The sequence below is a fragment of the Neomonachus schauinslandi genome, chromosome 1 (assembly GCF_002201575.2).
Source record: "Neomonachus schauinslandi chromosome 1, ASM220157v2, whole genome shotgun sequence".
Classification (NCBI taxonomy): Eukaryota; Metazoa; Chordata; class Mammalia; order Carnivora; family Phocidae; genus Neomonachus; species Neomonachus schauinslandi.
In genome coordinates this window covers 142,187,654-142,207,377 of record NC_058403.1, presented here as the reverse complement: position 1 = coordinate 142,207,377, position 19,724 = coordinate 142,187,654, and positions in this window count along the sequence as shown.

Sequence of the window (19,724 nt, the reverse complement as noted above, 5' to 3'; positions counted from 1 at the left end):
CTCCATCTCATGACCCTGAGATCATGACCTGAGCTGAAATCAAGAGGATGATTACCTGACTGAGCCACCCAGACACCCCATCAATTTATCATTTTTAATATGTTATATATCCTTCATATCAATACAAATTTTATAAACATTTATGTGTTATATATTATAGAAATATATATATATTTTATATATATGTATATATGAGGTTAGATGCACCGTTATTAGTGAACCTAAGTGTTGATCTTGCTTCTCATAGCCAAGTTTATTCGCCTCTGTTGGACTGTATCCTGGGGTAATATTCAAAATATTTAACAACCTGAAAGACAAGCACTCACTAATCAAAACAGAACCACTGGATATTAGTCATAGCATCCTGCTCCCACAGAAGGGTACTTTTAGGACTGAAATTTTTTTTTTTCCAATTTACCCTGAGGCACTGGAGCTTTCCATTCAGTTAGTGAGTCAGCCAGGTTATTCTTTTATCCCATTTCCAGTACTTTGTCCTCAGTAATCATTACCACTTTCTCTCCTTGCCCTGCTCTCGCCATGAAACAGGAAGAACTTCATGAGTATCTCCTCCCCCTGCTTGCTGCCTGCTCCTCTGAAGATTTTACTGCAGTCCTCTCCTCCTCCCCCTTCTCCTCTTCCTTCTTCCTCTTCCTCTCCTTCTCTTTCTCCTTCTTGTCATCTCTGTCTAAATCTCTAATTGCCAGAGACAACTAGATTGGGAAGTTCATAATCCTTTTGCTTTTCTATTTTCCTCTCTTTCCTCTAAACTTAAAACCTCCAAAGCTTGTCTGTGCCTCTGCTTGGACTCAGAGGTGGTCAGGGTGGAGTTTTTGTGGAAATTGTTACTTCTCCTTCTGGAACTGACTATAGTAACTGTCCTTCCACTTCTTTCCAACTTGGATATGTGTTTTAAGAGTTTCATGTGTTTGTGTGAGTGTGGATGTGTGTTAGGGGAAAAGGGAGGGACATGTTTGCCTTCCTTTCTTCTTACATTGCCCCTTGCATGGCTTCTGTGGAAGGCAGGCTTTGGAATTGCTTGGATGCTTGCCAGGTCCAGTATATTAGCTTTCTATTACCAAATAAGAAAGTACTACAAACATTCATGGACAGCTTACAGTGTCCATGGGCCAGGAACCAGGGCTTTGTTGGATCCACCACTCACCACTGGTGAGCTTGGAGAATGTTCATTTTATTAATAAATTGGCAGACTTAATTTCTTTGTGGTTGTATGACTGACCTCCCCCTTTTTTACTAGCTCCCAGCCAGGGGCCACTCTTAGGGACCCAGAAGCCATTCTCAGGCCCTTACCCCCAAGCTCTGTAGACAGTTTGCAATATGGCTGCTCCTTTTCATCAAGCCAGCAGGAGCTCTTGTTTCTGATACTTCACCTTCTTCCACTTGATTAAATCAGGTCAGTCCAGGGGCATCTGGGTGGCTCAGTCATTAAGCGTCTGCCTTCGGCTCAAGTCACGATCCCAGGGTCCTGGGATCGTACCCCGCATCGGGCTCCCTGCTCCGTGGGAAGCCTGCTTCTCCCTCTCCCAATGCTTGTGTTCCTTCTCTTGCTGTGTGTCTCTCTGTCAAATAAATAAATAAAATCTTTAATCAATCAATCAATCAATCAATCAAGTCAGCCCAGGATAATCTGTCTTTTGATTAACTCTAAGTCAACTGGTTAGTAACCTAATCACAAGTGTAATATTCCATGATATTTATAGGTTCTACCTATACTTACTTAAGGGGGCGGGGGTCATTAGATAAGGCATGTGTGTACATCAGGGGCTGGGAACTTGGAGGGCCCTTTTATAATCCTGTCTATCATACTCAGCCTTGCCAATTGTTAATACGTTCAATCTTTCTTACTGGCAACCAACTTATTCTATATTCTTATGATTGCCACTAGTCTATTTTAACTGGATTTTTTTGTTTGTTTGCTTGCTTGTTTTTCCTCTTGGGCTATAAGAAAAGGAAGATTCTGAGGTTTGGCTTTACTGTGCTATTTTAATCTTAAGTAAATAACTGCTTCTATTTATTATTTGCTGTATTTTAATGTTCTCAGTACTTTTTGCATATAATGGAGTAATATTTGTGCAATACCTCTTGATGGATTTTTGATAATCCCTTTTATTTCCTTCTTTTGCACCCCTTTGCAAATTTACACCTCAGTCATGAATACTCTCATGCCAAGAGAAGAAAAGGGGGTTAACCTTAGAATAAAGAATTCCAAGGAAGACATGATGTAAGGAGAGCCCTCAGAGAGGAAAAGCAAATAGCACCTGTTCAGATGGGAGGAGAAAAAAGATTTGGAAAGATCCTTATGAAGTAAAGATAAAGCCTGAGTCTCAGTGATAGAGTGCTCCCTCTTGTGGGCTCTAGATACATTGAGAAGTAAACCAAGGACAAGATGGGCAGTGGCTGAGAGGATGGCCATGGTGAGAAGTGAGGTGACTGCTGAATCCCTGACAGTCTGTCCATAAGAAAGAGCTGAACTGGCACCAAGGCAGCGATGTGGGGAAACCACGTCTTTACTGTGCCCAGAGGCCAGCCCATGAGTTACAGCATCTGGGAACACTTCTGAAGTGGATGCAGGGAAGGCAGGGCCCAATGCCTAGAGAACAGGCACAAGGAGCTACACTTCACTTGTGGGTCAATAGAAGCCATGGGGAAACATAGCACGGGGAGAGAAGACTCCCTGAGGCTATGTGAACTTTCTCCTTGTCTAGATGCCATCTTTGGAAGAAGGTGGGAGAGGAAGCGCTCTTTCAGAAAGACATGCAAACCTTATTTTACCCCCAAATGAGACTGCTTATAAGAGGAGAAACTTGTAATTGGAAAGTTTGCCATTATTTCTGCCATCAGTGGAAATAAGAATGGCAAAAAAAAAAAAGTTGTATTTGTTATAGAAATAGAGAATCTAAATTCCATGTACCTTCCAGGTTGTATTGCACTGAACTGTGGCCCTCCTCTTCATACATTATCTCATTTACTCATCCAGAAACTATTACTATTCTCATTTCAGAGAAGACAATACTGAAATTAAAGGAATCTCGATAATTTGGGCAATATCAAAAAGCTATTAAGTCAGAGATGTGAGGTTCTGTGTGACCCCAAAGCTGCCTATCTTAATCATCTTGATTTATAATATAGGGTACATATTATTTCAGTGACAATTTGAGTGACATCAATATGGGCTTCAGTTCTGGAGTTGGTATATGAATTTGTCATTTGCACTCCCAGATATTCACAAAATATATTAATTTTTAAAGCTTAAAGGAGCATATTCAACTGCCAGTTGGTTTTCTTTATATCTATGTCCATATCAGGACTTAGTTATTGGTCCTGCCTGCAGACAAACAAGTCAGGCTACAGTAAAGATGCTTTCTTCAGAATCCTTCCCTTTTTTTTTTAAATTATATTACATTAGTCACCATACAATACATCATTTGCTTTTGATGTGGTGATCCACGATTCATTGTTTTCATATAACACCCAGTGCTCCATGCAGTACATGCCCTCCTTAATACCCATCACCAGGCTAACCCTTCTCCCCCCCAACCCCTCCCCTCTAAAACCCTCAGTTTGTTTCTCAGAGTCCATGGTCTCTCATGGTTCATCTCTCCCTCCGATTCCCCTCCTTCATTTTTCCCTTCCTTCTCCTAATGTCCTCCATGCTATTCTTTATGTTCCACAAATAAGTAAAACCATATGATAATTGACTTTCTCTGCTTGGCTTATTTCACTTAGCATAATCTCCTCCAGTCCCATCCATGTTGATGTAAAAGTTGGGTATTCATCCTTTCTGATGGCTGAGTAATATTCCATTGTATATATGGACCACATCTTCTTTATCCATTCATCCGTTGAAGGGCATCTCGGCTCTTTCCACAGTTTGGCTATTGTGGACATTGCTGCTGTGAACATTGGGGTGCATATGGCCCTTCTTTTCACTACATCTGTGTCTTTGGGGTAAATACCCAGTAGTGCAATTGCTGGGTCATAGGGTAGCTCTATTTTTAATTTTTTGAGGCACCTCCACACTGTTTTCCAAAGTGGCTGTACCAACTTGCACCCCAACCAACAGTGTAAGAGGGTTCCCCTTTCTCCACAACCTCTCCAACATTTGTTGTTTCTTGCCTTGTCAATTTTTGCCATTCTAACTGGTGTAAGGTGGTATCTCAATCAATCCTTCTAACTCTTCAAAATGATACTACACACCTCTTTTTGTATTTCTACAGTGTTTAGTTCCAGATAGTACCTTTTACCTATCACTGTGCAAGAACTCAAGCCCAAGGAGGCAGAATTATGGTCAAATCTGGTCTACTTCCATCTGCCAACCTTTGGCACAGACAACATCTGTCTTAAGATCCAGTGTAGCCCTAGACTGCAAATGTCTGATTGCCCAAACTCTAGACTTTAGAACCTGAAGGACTGGAACTGTCTTGGCCTTGCTTAACTGTTTCATCCTGTCCTTAATGACCTCATTTCTCGGTGTTTTTCATGCTCCATTCCATGTCATTCTTTTTGTTCTTTCTCTGAATGTCAGTCATTTTACCCATAGGCAATGGGTGTGATTTACTAGACCAAATCATGGTAGGTATTTGCTAACTGCTGCCTTTTAAATTTGGCGGAAGTGAGTGGAAAAAGATTCTGATTTCTGAACTGCACCCAAATATAAAATAGAAATCCAAAATGTTCTGGGAAAATATACCTTCTCATGGCTTAAAATTTATCCAGCTCTCAATGGAAACTATTTAGGGATGCATCAGTATTTAGCTCTGACCTAGATATTGAGCCAAAATGTGCTCATTAGCTTCAGCCTCAGCATTGGCCTTTGAAAAATTCAGGCTGAAGATTCATGTGCAATTTCATACCTTTTCTGGTATCCCTAAACATGTGGTAGACCCATGTGATGACAAGGTTCCCATCATCCCTAAACAGCATAACTAGAACAGGAAAATGAGCAAGGAATTGCATTCCAATTCACTATTCATATATGAATATTCATTTTCAAATATAAGTACATATTTCAGATGTACCTTGAAGTGAAAAATATTCTCATGTGCTTTACATATGATAAAGCATAGCAGTCATTTACATATATTTATTATTTCAGGCATAAAATGCTATAATAATTAATAATGATTTTGGAAATTTTAACGTCACATGCCAAATATTATTAAGAACTTATAAATGATTAAATGAATGGAAAATGATTGACAAAAATACTACCACTACAAGGGACTATGTTAGCTAAATAACTTAGAAAGAATGTTATATTTTTTGAATTAAAATATATTTTTAAAGTTAAGTAATAATGTGAGGCAGAAAAATAAGGTCTAAATTACATCATGCTTCTAATCTTTATAGGATTATCTGGCATATTAGTATTCACAACATTAAACTAGATAACTTTTAATAATTGTATTTTTTTAAAAAAGAATTGTATTTAATTTTCACGTATTTAATTATACTTAGGCCCTAAGACTGTCAAGAAGTCCTATTGCGGAATTGTTCCCATTTTATGAGAATGAGTCAAAAGAAGAATGTCAAAAAAAAAGAAGAATGTCAACCTACCCAACTTTTTATAGAATGGAAAATCAGAAAAATGTCATGCAATTGTCATTGCCAACGGAACAAACACGAAGGCTCTGAATGATTCTGAATCACAAGTATTCAACTTTTCGCACTCTCAGCTGTGTGTTTGGAAAGTAATTATAGCAATGTGTAATAGAACAGATTTACTGGCTGTGAGCAGAAAGATAGTAGCTGTTTTCCTCATTCTCTTTAAGCCATAGAAAAGCTCCATGACACACTAGAAATGTTGAAACTTCTTGTCTGCCCTTCTACAAAATGTTCAAACAAGATGGTATAGCAACTAAGGCATTTAAAACAAAAAACTGCTTTCAATAAAGGAAGTCTTCATACTGAACTTTGCAAATAAGAAAAGCAAATTAACAACAGATGAGTGCTTGAGAGAACAGGTTATTTATTGAAATCTCCTAAAGAATAAAACCAATTCATGTTTCTAGAGAGTGAAAGCATTTCTTACGTGTATCATACAAGAATAAAGAGTAATCATTTTTTTATTCTATTCTAGGAAAGGTGCATGGATTGAGAGCAACTTCATAGAGAACCAGAGGAGTTAGTCCCAAGCAATGTGCCAAGATTTATGCCAGAACCTCCATGAAATTTAAGCAATTTCCAGCAAGGCTTCATTTCTCCCATTTCATAAAACTGTTCCTGATAATCATGTATGTGCTGACCTGTTTAATTAGTTATTCAGCACAGGAACAAACATATTTCTGACTGAGTGATAGGATTCACCAATTATGTTAACTTATGAGGAAAGGACATTGGGAAGTTTTAGAATACACACTGGTGTTACTTGCATAAACAAGTTATTACCATAAAAAAATGTTTCCATACATGTTCAGAAATGCCTTGTGTCTTTTTCTTTACCAGTACCTGCTTCAGAGAAACTTCACAAGACAACAGAGACTCCAAGAAAAGTCAGTTACCTGAAGCTTTCATTTTGAGTCTAAGGAAAAGGAATTCTTCATCTTGAAAAGCCTGAGTTTTAGCAAACTTCTGTTGTTTAGAATTGAGCCCTTCCCTTCCAAAATGAGCAGGAACAAAACAAGCAAGGAGAGGGGTGTTCACAGGGGTATATGGTGAAACATGTCAGATTTTGAATTACTAGACGTTTGGGTTTGCAATCTTAACTCTGCTACTTCATGGCTGTGTGACCTTAAAATTTTCTGAGTCTCAGTTTCCTCTTCTATAAAATGGGAATAGTAATAGGCTCTACTGTATAAGATCATTATTAGGATTAAATAAACTAATCTTTATAAAATGCTTGCCAGTTAGCTATTACTGCATGACAAACATCCCAACGCTCATAGATTAAAAGAAAAACTAGTTCTTATTTCTCCTGAGACTGTTGGCAAGCTCGACGATGCTGCTTGTACCAAGCTTGGTTGATGTCACTTGGTTCACCCACATATCTGTAGTCAGCTTGCAGTTGGCTGGTCTAGATGGCCTCATTCACAAGCTGGGAGATCTACCTGATGTTGGCTGGCTATTAAAGTGATTCAGGTAACTGGGCCACCTACCTCTCCTCTTCCAGGTGCTTGGCTCAGGCTTGTTCTCATAGCAGAGACAGAGGTTTCAGAGATAAAGGGAATATATTCAGGGCTTCTTGAGACCGAAGCCTAGAAGTAGCACATTACTTACACCATATTCTATCCATCAAAGCAAATCGTATGACCAAATCCAATAACAATGGAGGAAGGACATTATACCTCCAAGAGAGGAACTGCAAAGTCATGTGGCAAAGGTCATGGAAACCATGGAAACCTAGAGGTGTGAATAATTGTGATTATTTATGCAACATGGCACAGTGGTTGGCACACCATAAACATTCAATAAGAGAGGACTCGGATTTTTATTGTGGAGTAGATTGGAGAGGGTAGGGAGAGAGGGAGGTAGGGTGGGGGGGGGATGCTGGCTTAAGAATAGGGTGCAGTTGAGAAACCACAGTGGTGCTCTGGTCTTTGGAAGCAATCCTGAACTCTGAGGGTGTGCTGGACACGAGCTTCCTCCATATCTCTAACTGATCAAGGTAATCAAATAGGATGTCTGTATCATTCTTTCTAACTACGGGGCACTGTTCAAATATTAAGAAATCCCCAAATTCTGTCTCTGTAGCTGAGCAGAAAATGAATAATCCTGTATTCCCCAAGGAGCCTTCTTTGTCACAATGGCAAAGTGATTCATCCACCCAAGGTCACTGGTAAATTGAAATCTGAGCCAGGACTTTGAAGGAGTTACTATCTCGCAGCTAAGTGTTTCGACAAGGTGGGATGAGCCAGGTTAATAGAAAAAGCCACTTATAAAGGGGATATTCTTTATCCACACACTTTGCTGGAAACCTTAACATGAAGATTGATAGCAAGTTGGAAAAATTGCAGGGGAAAAGAGAAAAGCATTGCTGAATATAAGAAGTATAATTTGGTTTTAAAACACCTCATGAACAATCAATGGGACCTACTGAATGGGCCAGAGGGCGCTGTAGTGGAACAGAGCAAATAGAAGAGTTATTTTAGGAAAAGGGAAACGGGGACCCAAATTTGGTCTAGGAAAATTCATTATAAATATGTCACTCATTGCAAATGAAGAGAAACATTGCAATCCTCTACCAGCCAAGCCCAAAGCAGGCATAGATCTAACCCCTGTTCACACGCACTTAAGGAACATGCTCAGATTTTTTTTTTTTAATGCCAAACTGACCCCTCCTCCTCTCTTTGGCATATCACATGAAGACTTGCTTTATGGATCCTTATTTTCTTGGCCACAATTATATTATATTTAAGGAGGCATAGAAGAGTCCAAGTTTTGAATATTGTCTACAACTGTCCCTCCCACAGCCTCCTCACCTCCATCTGAAAGAGGCCTCAGAAAACTAGATGTCCTGGCAAGACCTCTACCCCCCACCCCACTTCTCTACCACTCATGGCCTCAGGATGTGTATCGGACTGCAGACTGCCAGAAATAATACAGATCTGCTTCTTATATTAGTTTCCGTCAAGCAGCCGATTTCCGGGATCCCCAGGGCATGTGCCATGCTCAGGCATAAATGCTAAAGGGCTGTGTGGGGTGGGGGAGCATCTCAGCTCCCAGCCTCCAGCATTGTTTACCTCTTGCCAGGTCTTACTTTCTAAGTAGCACTTATCACCAACCATCACACATGTTTTACTGTTTTATTTACTAAGTCATCTGTTTAATGTGCTTATTTTCTCTCCCTGGTATAATATAAGAAGATTGCTATGTCCATTTTGTTTTATCCTGTATTCCTAGTAGCTAAGATAGTGTATGGCTCACAGGAGGCATTGATAAATATTTCTTAAACTAGTAAATGTCAGCACATGCCTGTGTAAATTTGGAGTTTGGGTAAAAAAGGTCTAGGAGGCACAGTATTATATTAATATGGACATATTATATAACTCTGAGTGCTGGTAGAAAGATAACAGGTACTGGAGTCAGATAGAAGTGGGTTTCAATCCTGCTAATGAAATGTGAGCGAAAACGATTTGTGTCACTTCTGGACGAAGCATATTATAGATAGTAGGTGATGCTGTAATACCCTTTTGCCAATGCATGGTGGTCAAAATGGACCCTCTGCCACCTTGGTTCCTTGAGTTACTACAGAAGGCAGTGACCCCTGCTGACCTGCAGTAAACATGTAACACAAACAGGAAATAAATAAATGTCATGTTAAGCCATTGAGGTGTGGGCACTGTTTGTTACTGAAGCATAATCTGGCCTACTCTGACTCATACACTGTGGCTTAGGAGGTTTCTATGAAGATATTGACGCTATACAATAGAAATAATAAGGCTTCCCACACAAACCATAATTAAATCAAATAACATGTATAAAGCACTTAGCATGACCCTTTGATTCATAGTAGGTCTTCAGTAAAATTTAAAAAGATAATAACTACATACAGTAGAGATCAAATATCTGCAACCTGTTACCAGGTTTTTCACCCTTTTGAAATCATGTGTGCATTCAATATCCAAGGAAAATAGTTCCAGTCTTTATACTATGGAACTTCATACAGTGAATGCAGAATGCAATGCCTTCCCCAGTATTCTTCCAAGGAAATAGCAATGGGAAAGACTGGAGGATGGTTGCATTCTTTTGGTTGCTGTTGTCAATGCTGCCTTCAAAGTAATTTCCACTTTCCCATTTGCTCACATCCTCTTTGATTTACCAGCTGTTCCATCTCAATGAGTTAAGTTCCATTTCACTCCAACACATGGATGATGCCTTCTCTTCTTTACTGACTCAGCCCCTAAAGTCAGTGCCTTCAAATGGTTAAAGTACCTGTTATTCAGAGAAGTAAGATACATCTTGCAGTGTCTATTGCAAATCCTGCAATAATATTAAGCACATGACAAGGATTCAGTAACTACTTGTTGCTTACTTACTTGTGTGCTACATTTGTTTTTTCACTTAAGTCAGGGGTTAGCAATTTTTTTTTAAATCAAGGGCCAGATGTTAAATATTTTTGGCTTTGTGGCCCATACAGTCCCTGTCACAACCTCTCAATCGCTGTTGTGGTGTGAAAGTAGCCATAGACATTATGTAAACAAATGAACACGGCTGTGTGTCAATAAAACTTTATTTTTTTTAAATATTTTTTTCAGATTTTATTTGAGAGAGCAAGAGAGCACAAGCAGGGGGAGGGGCAGAGGGAGAGGGAGAAGCAGACTCCCCATTGAGCAGGAAGCCCCACCCGATCCTAGCACCCTGGGATCATGACCCAAGCCAAAGGCAACCGCCCAACCAACCTAGCCACCCAGGCACCCAATAAAACTTTATTGAAAATAAGGGCAACTACTGGATTTGATTCTCAGATTGTAATTGGATGACTCCTGATTTAAGTCATTCCAATTGCCTCTTACCAGAGAACATGTACATTTAAAACATTTCCAGAGATATTTTCTTCAACTCCCCACCATTTTTATTTAACAACTTTAGTAGCCATCTGCTATACCCTAAGCTCTGTGTAATTTTCTGATCTATGAGTCAAGTAACCAACAGTCCTGCCCTCTGGGGTCTCTTCATCCCTCAGGAGGATCGAGATGGAAATACAGATAACAATTCAACTTGGTATGGGGCACCTGGGTGGCTCAGTCGGTTAAGTGTCTGCCTTCAGCTCTGGTCATGATCCCAGGGTCCTGAGACCGAGTCCTGCATTGCACTCCCTGCTCCCTGGGGAGTCTGCTTCTCCCTCTGCCTCCCTCTCTCTCTCTGTCTCTCATGAATAAATAAATAAAAATCTTAAAAAAAATTCAGCTTGGTACGAGAATCTCTATAATAAAATCTTTTTTTCTCAAAATGCAGGAACCTGGGTATTGTCCTAGAGAGTTTATTCCACTCTTCAAACCTCCCGGAAAAACTGACACGCATCAGGCTGCTGATCTCACAGTATACTCTCCGAGGCAGGAATTTGAGGAAGCCATCATTTCCATCTTAAGTAGAAAATGAAACCCTTTTTTTTTTTTTTTCCTTTTAATTACTGGTTGTTTCTGACCTTAGAAAAACAGGAAGTGAAAGGAATCAAGAAACACTTTCCAAACAGAATTCCCTTCAATGCTCAGGGCTTAGGTTTCAGTGACAACACCCATGGATGACAGTGTCTTTCCCAAATCACGTGGGTGACTATGAGACAGAGGGGTGGCCGCCCCAGGTGAGCCGCACTGCCATCACGATGTTACCAGATTCGAGGCTTTCTCCTCAGACATTTAAGAACACAGAATACTTTTTAAAGTACTTGCTCCTTTATTTGCCATTTGTAGAAAGCCCAGTGAGCACTTGAGCAGGGTGAAGAAAGTGCAGACTGTTCTTCACTCATAGGAATACTCTGATAACCCCAGCAAAGTGTGGAGTAAGCCGAGAAGGAAGCAAGCACTGGAGTCCCGCCAGCCCCTGGCCCAGCTTCTTGATGGCTGTACCAGATGTCTGAATCAACCTCGGCAGAAGGGCCAGGTGTTCTTTTAAATTTGAAATTGCAAGCAGAAACATAAGACCTTTTTTTGTCTTCTTTGAAGAAGCATTTAGAGGATAAAAAAATGGCAGCCGTCGACCTGACTTGGAGTGAGACTTCTCAGCCAAATCTCGGTGAGAAAACCATTTCCCTTTCCCACTCTGAGTGAGTGGGGGGTCCCCATGGTTGCAGACTTCTACCCTCTCTTCCTGACCACAGAGAAGTGCTCAGCCGGTCAAAGAGGACAAATGCTCCAAAGAGACCACTCTGCCTCCCCACCTGGAGGACGGGCACACCTCCCAGGGGACCTGTTTCCTCTGGACTGTCTCAAGGGGCATGACAGCATTTTAAAAAATGTCTGGACTTGAAAGGCAAAAAGTCAACCTTCAGATTTGTGTTCAGGAAGAAAGAAGACAGGCTGGTCAAAATTATATCCACTAGACATGCAGTCAGTGAGCCGGCGTGCTTTTTATAAGCCAACAAACATAAAAAACAAGACGTGATGCGGTCCATTGGCTGGATTAGAAACAAGGACACTGCAAAAGGATTTACCAAAGGTGGCTTTGAATGGGTCTACTCTCCTTCCAATAGACTGTTCTGTCTGTTGAATACATTCTTCAGAGGATCAGGTATTCTAAGTTGTTTTTTGGGGGGTTTTTTTGGTTTTTTTTACTATTTTAATGGGCCTTAGTCAGACATATTCTTGTGGCCCCAGTGAATGTTCTATAGCTAAAATACTTCAGGGGTTGGCAAAAAGCCTGCAATATACACCTCCTGGAAGTGTTACTTCATCATGCACTTGCCTGGAGTAGCAATTCTGCTTCTGTAAAGAATTTCTGTAACCTTATTACATTCACCTCCAAGAAGAGATGAACAGTAGGGAAGCATGCAGAAAGGCTACTTGGTGACTCAGACCGCAGATCTCGGAATGAAGTCACTCAAGAAGTTTGCATTAGTCTTGACCCTAGATTTCTCATTGTCCAGATCAGCACAGTGACCTTAACTACCCCCATCCCTACGCACACGCTTGTTCTCAAACATCTCACACAAAGACTTCTGTCCATGTCCTAGGTGCTGCCTCGAGACCCACCTGCCATTTCTTACGTGTCCTGTGTTATTGGTCTAGGTTTTGGAATCATTCTTGCTTTCAGTCCATTTAAATTTAGACGTGACCTTTTAAAATCCCCTTTGCTTTTGCTGTCCATAACAGGGTTGTAGAAATTAGTTCCTGTAGCACTGATGGAGACAGCCCAGCGAGTACTAAGATTTCTATTGCTTTGGAAACGAGGTGGGGGCTATTTTCTACCATGATAGTTCTTGATAGACTTCCCTTCCCGAAAAAAGACTAGGTTGCTGGTTTGGGTGATTACAAAAGGACAGAGCTGAACATGGGGTCCTGAGGCCTAAGAGGAGAGGGTAGAATCTTACCTGGGAGGTTGAGGCTGGCATGGCTGAGAGAACCATTTCAGGTCAGACTCTTGAGAAAAACCAAAGAGGGTAGAACCTTGGGGAGATCAAACAGAAATATTCAGAGGAGGGGACACAGTCTAGGAGTATCTACAGCTTTATTGGCAGGGAAACCACAGGGCAGTGGTGCATAGGATTCCTTTGGGTTAAGAGTTGGAAAGTATAGTTTGTGGCCTATGGAGACAAAGAGCCAACCGAGACAGCTCACAATTAGAGCCTGTTTCTATTCTCAGCTACAAAATTAGCTAATTTGTCATTTATTTGCTTTTCTCCCAACCATGCGATGGCCAATTATCGCCCATTTTGCCTGACTGGGTAGTAATTTGAACATAAATTTAGGGAGGCCTAAGGAAAGGAGTTAAGAGTATTCCAATTACTGGAGCCAACTTGGCACTCCCGAATATCTCCCTCTCCACTCATGGGTTAGTCTCTGTCCCAAGATGACTTTGAAAAGTTTATTTTACCTCTCTCAGCCTCAATTTTATCATCTGTAATATGAAGATCGTCATATCTATCTTGCAAGGGTGTTTAAGGTTGCATGAAAGAATGAGCATAAAGCACTGAGCCACAGTGATGGATACAAGGTAAATAGTGCTCAATATTCCAGCTCTGGGGACTTTCTCCAGGTTCTGCCTCTTATCTTCACATCCTGAGCTGACAGCTCTGCTCAAATGTCTAGGTTCTTTCTGTTGATTTGAACTTCGTTTCTGTGACAACCTAGGCCTCATACATACTCTGTCCCTTCATCTGTCCTAGGTCTTGCTTACCCTCAGCTTCCTGTTGTACTCATTCAGCTCTATATTTAGAATTCCTTGGACACAATTTCACCTGTTTATGGTTTCATCTCCCAGATTCCAGACAGCTGTGGCATCTCGGAGATGCACAATGGCCAGGTTAGTTATGGTCTGGATATGGCACCATGACAGCCTTGGCTATGGATGACATTAACTGGCAAAAAAAAAAAACACTCACTGCACAGGGTTGTGAGTAAGATGATGGTTTGAAAGCTGGATGGTCACTTCCAAAAGTATAGAGTTCCTAGAAGAACTTCTTAGGAGGATCATGGAGTATGTGTACTATATACCAAGTTTTCTAATGCTGTTTGGGATTTCTTTTTTTTTTTTTTTTTTAAGATTTATTTATTTATTTGAGAGAGAGAGCAGGGGTAGGGGCAGAGGGAGAGGGAGAAAGAACCCCAAGCAGATTGCCTACTGAGTGCGGAGCCCAGTGTGGGACTTGATCTCATGACCCTGAGATCATGACCTGAGCTGAAACTAGGAGTCAGACATTTAATTAACTGAGCTACCCAGGTGCTCCAGGATTTCCTTTCTTTCTTTCTTTTTTTTAAAGATTTTATTTATTTATGAGAGAGAGAGAGAGAAAGATTGAGAGAATGAGAGGGAGGAAGGGCAGAGGGAGCGTAGACTCCCTTCGGAGTAGGGAGCCCGATGTGGGACAGGATCCCAGGACCCTGGGATCATGACCTGAGCCAAAGGCGGCCACTTAACCAATTGAGCCATCCAAGCACCACTGTTTGGGATTTCTTAATTTTTTAATATACTAGGGACCTCAGAAAAGGGAAAGGCTGAAGCTTCTCCTGGACATGAGAAGCACCGGGTTTATAAATCAGGTATCAGATCTGTCCTCTTGCATTAAACACTTAGGCTAGCTCATAGGCCATATGCATATCAGCATGGTGGTGGCAACAGCATCTCATTTTGGTTAATAGTAATCAGTAATCTTGTCAAATTCAGGGTGGGATTCTTATTTTTAGGATAGCATATTATGGTAGGATAAAAAAATGTGTCCCTGAGGTATCAGGTTCTAATCTTTTTTTTTTTTTTTTAAGATTTTATTTATTTATTTGTCAGAGAGAGAGAACGCACAAGCAGGGGGAGTGGCAGACAGAGGGAGAACTCCCCGCTGAGCAGGCAGCCTGACGTGGGGCTTGATCCCAGGACACGGGGATCATGACCTGAGCTGAAGGCAGAGGTTTAACTGACTGAGCCACCCAGGCATCCCAGTTCTAATCTTTGATATCTGTAAATGTTACTTTATATTGAAAAAGGGTCTTTGCAGCTGGGATTAAGTTAATGATCTTGAGATGGGGAGAGTATCCCGGATTATCTTGGTGGACTCTAAATGTAATCACAAATATCCATATGATTGAGAGAGAAGGAGGGAAGATTTTTACTATAGACAGAAGAGGAGTAGGTGATGTGACCTTGAAGGCAGGAAGGTGGCCACAAGCCAAGGAATGCTGGCGGCCACCAGAAGCTGGAAGAGGCAAGAAACGAATCCCCCTCTAGAACTTTAGGAGGGAGTGCAGCTCTGTGGACACCTTGAATTCAGCCCAGGGACAGTGACTGGACTTCTGAAACTATGAGGGAATAAACTTCTGTTGTTTTAAGCCACTAGGTTTGTGGTTACTTATTACAGCAATGATAGAAACCTAATACACATGCTATTTCTCTAATTATGACACATTTAAGGCCTTGGGTTCAACCTCTTATATATTAAAATGTCTCTCCCTATCTAAAAAACAACTCTGGGCAAAGTGTGCCCATGAATCAGAAGAAAATACATATTGACTTCTGCATAAGAGGAGATACTTCATGTTTCAAAAAAAAATCTGATTATAAATAACATATATGGGAGGTTATATAGACAATATAAAATAAAGATGAAAATAAAAAGGAGGCATGGTCCCATCATCCAGAAATAATCTCCATTTTTCAGAATGTGACACATATCCTTTCAAACTTCTTTCTCCAGCTACATATACACCCACATACATGTTTGCACCCCTACTCACATTTATATAATCATGCTACATTATGAAAATTGGATCAATACTATATATTTTATACTTGTTTTTTCTACTGAATATTTTATGGGATTCATTTCCAGTTAGTAAATATACATATGTCATCATCATTTTTAATGGTTGTATAGTATTCTAGCACATTGCTGTACCCTATTTTTTTTCAGCAAATGATCAATTTCTTGGACATTTAGTTTCCAGTTTTTATTTTGATGAGAATCCTCTGCATATATTTCTCTGAACTGGTCTGAACATTTTTTTCTGGTACAAATTGCTAGAAGCAACACTGCTGAGTCAAATAAATATATATATATATATTTATACATAAATATATATAAAATATACTTTTAAATGTATTATTTAAATATCTATATATTCATATATTATTATATATTGTAATATATACTTAATATATTATAATATATAATATTATGATCTATATATATTATAATATAATTATAATACATATTAAATATATTTATATTATATTTATATAATATTAAATATTATATGAAATATTTAAATTTAAATATTTTAAATATATATATACATATATGTTTGTAATACTGATGCATAGTGTCACATTAGTATTTCCAGGTTTGTACCACTCTATTCCCCAAACAACAGTACAGACTTGCCAATAGTGATTTAAAAAATTAAGGTTTGGGGCACCTGCATGGCTCAGTTGGTTAAACATCTGTCTTCAGCTCAGGTCATCATCCCGGAGTCCTGGGATGGAGCCCTGCGTCAGGCTCTCTGCTCAGTGGGGAGTCTGCTTCTCCCTCTGCCCTTCACTCCACTCATGCTCTCTCTCTCACTCTCTCTCTCTAATAAATAAATAAAATCTTTTTAAAAAATTTAAAAAATTAAGGTTCTGTGGTTGCAAGCAACAGAAAAGAATGCTAACTAATGGAGAAAAGGATGTAGTAAAAGGGGGCTAAGGTGGCTCACAGATACAAAGAAAAGACTGAATGGTCAAGAAGGGGGGCTATTCTTCTCTCTAGAGTTCTTCCAGAAGGGGATGCTGATCTATCCCCTTTTTATTTCTTTGTGATTCAAATTCCCAGAAGGTAAAACTGGATTTCCAGAGCTTGGCCCCATGCTCACTCCCTGGACCAGTTACTGCAGGGCAATGTGATATTACATTTTGATGGGCCATTTCCCACCATAGGCTAGAACAATGAAGAAATAGCAGACCTCCACAGTGTGCACATCAAAGAGAGGCCATCTGTGGGATGAATTCTACTTTGTGTCCAGTCTTCCAGTGGTGCATTCCAAGACCAAATTAACTGGAGCTAAATCTGCAGAAAGAGAGCTATGAGACATTCACTTCTTAGAGTGTGAATCACCTGAGAAGATAAAGAATGACATCAAGATTCCTGAGAATATCAGCCAATAATGTGGAAGCTGAAGGGTAAAGGAAGGCGACCAAATTTCCCTGAGTCACACCTGTTAGGGGTTCCGCAAATCACATTCTGTATTCTGTGTAGTCTCCTGCATGCGATCATGCTAATGGTATACTCTGAATAAACCTTGTGGACTAGAGAAAAAGTACCTCTTACAGAATGAAAGACGTATTTCTTTCTAGATGATCTTCATGCTACACTTCGTAGGGGATAAAAATTTGACACAAACATTACTAAACCTCAACTCCATTATGAATACTGAACTCACCTCAAATTTTACTCACTCCACCCTTCCCAAACCTATTCTTTTATCTCTGTGGAATCTGGTGCCATTTACCAGGAAACCTAAGTTCTGTGTTTTGTTTTGTTTTTTTTCTTGACTTTTTCTTCACCTCCACATCCCATTCATCTCTAGATTCTACTGAACAGTAATGGATAACACATTCATGGCATTTACCATATGCCAACTAGGGTTCTACACTTGTTACAAACATTAACTTATTTACTTCTTATTACATTTCTAGAAACTACTATGATTATCTTCGTTTTGCCGACAAGAGAACTAAAACACAGCATCCCAAGTCACAAAGCTAGAACGTGCTAGATCTGGGATGCCGCCTTCAGGCAGTCTGGCTCCAGAATCCACGCTCTTAACTCTTAGAGTTTATGTTCTAACTATTTTTTGAATCTCTCATCTTTTCTCCCTTTTTCTTAGCTCAAGTCCTTATCAAAACTCACTTGAATTCGGTCTTAATTGTGATGGCCATTATATGAATCTATATATGTGATAAAATTTCATAAAACTATAGATATGCAAAAGTTGATAAAATTTGAGTAAGGTCTGTAGTCTAGTTAATAGTATTGTGCAATGTCATTTTCCTGGTTTTGATACTGTATTATAGTTCAGTAAGTTGTTACTGTTAGGAGAAGCTGGGTTAAGGATACATGGGATCTCTCTAGTATTTTTGCCGCTTATTGTGAATATATAATTATTTCGAAGTAAAAAAAAAAGTCTTTTTTAATTAAAGTAAAAAAAAAAAGGAAGTCTTTCTGTTTTTCATCGCCATGTCCTATTCTCCAATTCTTTTCTCACTATGGCAAGAGGGATCCTTCTGATTTCCTCCCGTCATTTCCCTGGTTCTTCCACATCCCCTATTGCCCTGAAGGATGAAATCTGCCTTCCTTAACATGTTTAAAGACCTGGCCCCAGCCTAGGTTTAGAATTCCACCTCCTGGCCAAGCCCTGCATTTAATATTGCATTTCCATACTGTACTCTCAGTAGAAATAATTTTTCTTTCCAGAATGTATCCTGGAATCACTGCTCTGAGATTTTGGTCCTTTGCTTTTCCTCATTCCCGGAGACCTTTCCCAAGACCCCCCTCTGCTGATGCCGCTTCATCCTGCAAGCTGAGTAGGGCTCAGAATTGCCTTCTCTGGGACTCTTTTCCGCACCACCTTTCTTCCTCACCTGAGTTGAGTTAGATCCGTCTGAGGTCCCCATAGCACCTGATAAGTGCCTCCATCTTGGCATTTCCTAAGCTGAGTCACATCCACTTATTAGTCATCTGCCTCCTGGCACATGTTCTGAGGACTAAAACAAATCTTCCTTACCCAGCGCCTGGGCGGCTCAGTCGGTTAAGCATCTGACTTGGTTTCAGCTCAGGTCATGATCTCAGGATCATAAGATCGAGCCCCGTGTCCTGCTTCATGCTCAGTGGGAGGTCTGCTTGAGATTCTTCCCCTCCCCCTCTGTCCCTCCCCTTCTGCCCCTCCCCGTGCCCCTCCCCCTCTGCTTCTCCCCATTTGTGCTCACACGTGCTCTCTCTCTCTCTCTCTAAGATAAATAAAATCTTTTTAAAAAACCTACCTTACATTCAGGGCCACATAGTGGGCCCTGAATAAGTGTGCTTCTTGAGTGAAAGAAAAATAAATGGATCCCTGGGTTGCCCACTTTCTATCTTGTCAAAGGTCTTCATTCACTTGACACTAAGTCAAATTCCTTTTATTTTTTTAAATCATAAAACAATTAATGCGCTTTTATGCTGCCATTCCCAGGGACACATTTTAATTTTTCTTTTTAAACATTTTAAGTGACATTTGGGAGAGTTCATAAATATATAGAAATAATTTCAAAGGCTATCAGTTTATGGGAATATAAAAAGTGCATGGTATTGCTTCGATTTTGAATATTTCTATAGGGAAATACATTGGGTTCCCATTTATTCTATCATCCCAAGCCTGATCACTTTATGCCATCCTCCCCCTATCAAGGCTGCTTTTTATGCCAAATAAAGCATACATATAGTTTCAATTTCTTAAACTCCCAATGTAAACTTAATGCTTTAAATATTTGGAGTTTTCAGTTTATTTTGTCATGTTTACAGTCTACAGAAACTTAAGGCAGCTCCAACCTTCAGTATGTTTTCTTTTAATCTTTCATATATCCTATGGCACAGACACTGTCCAGGAAAA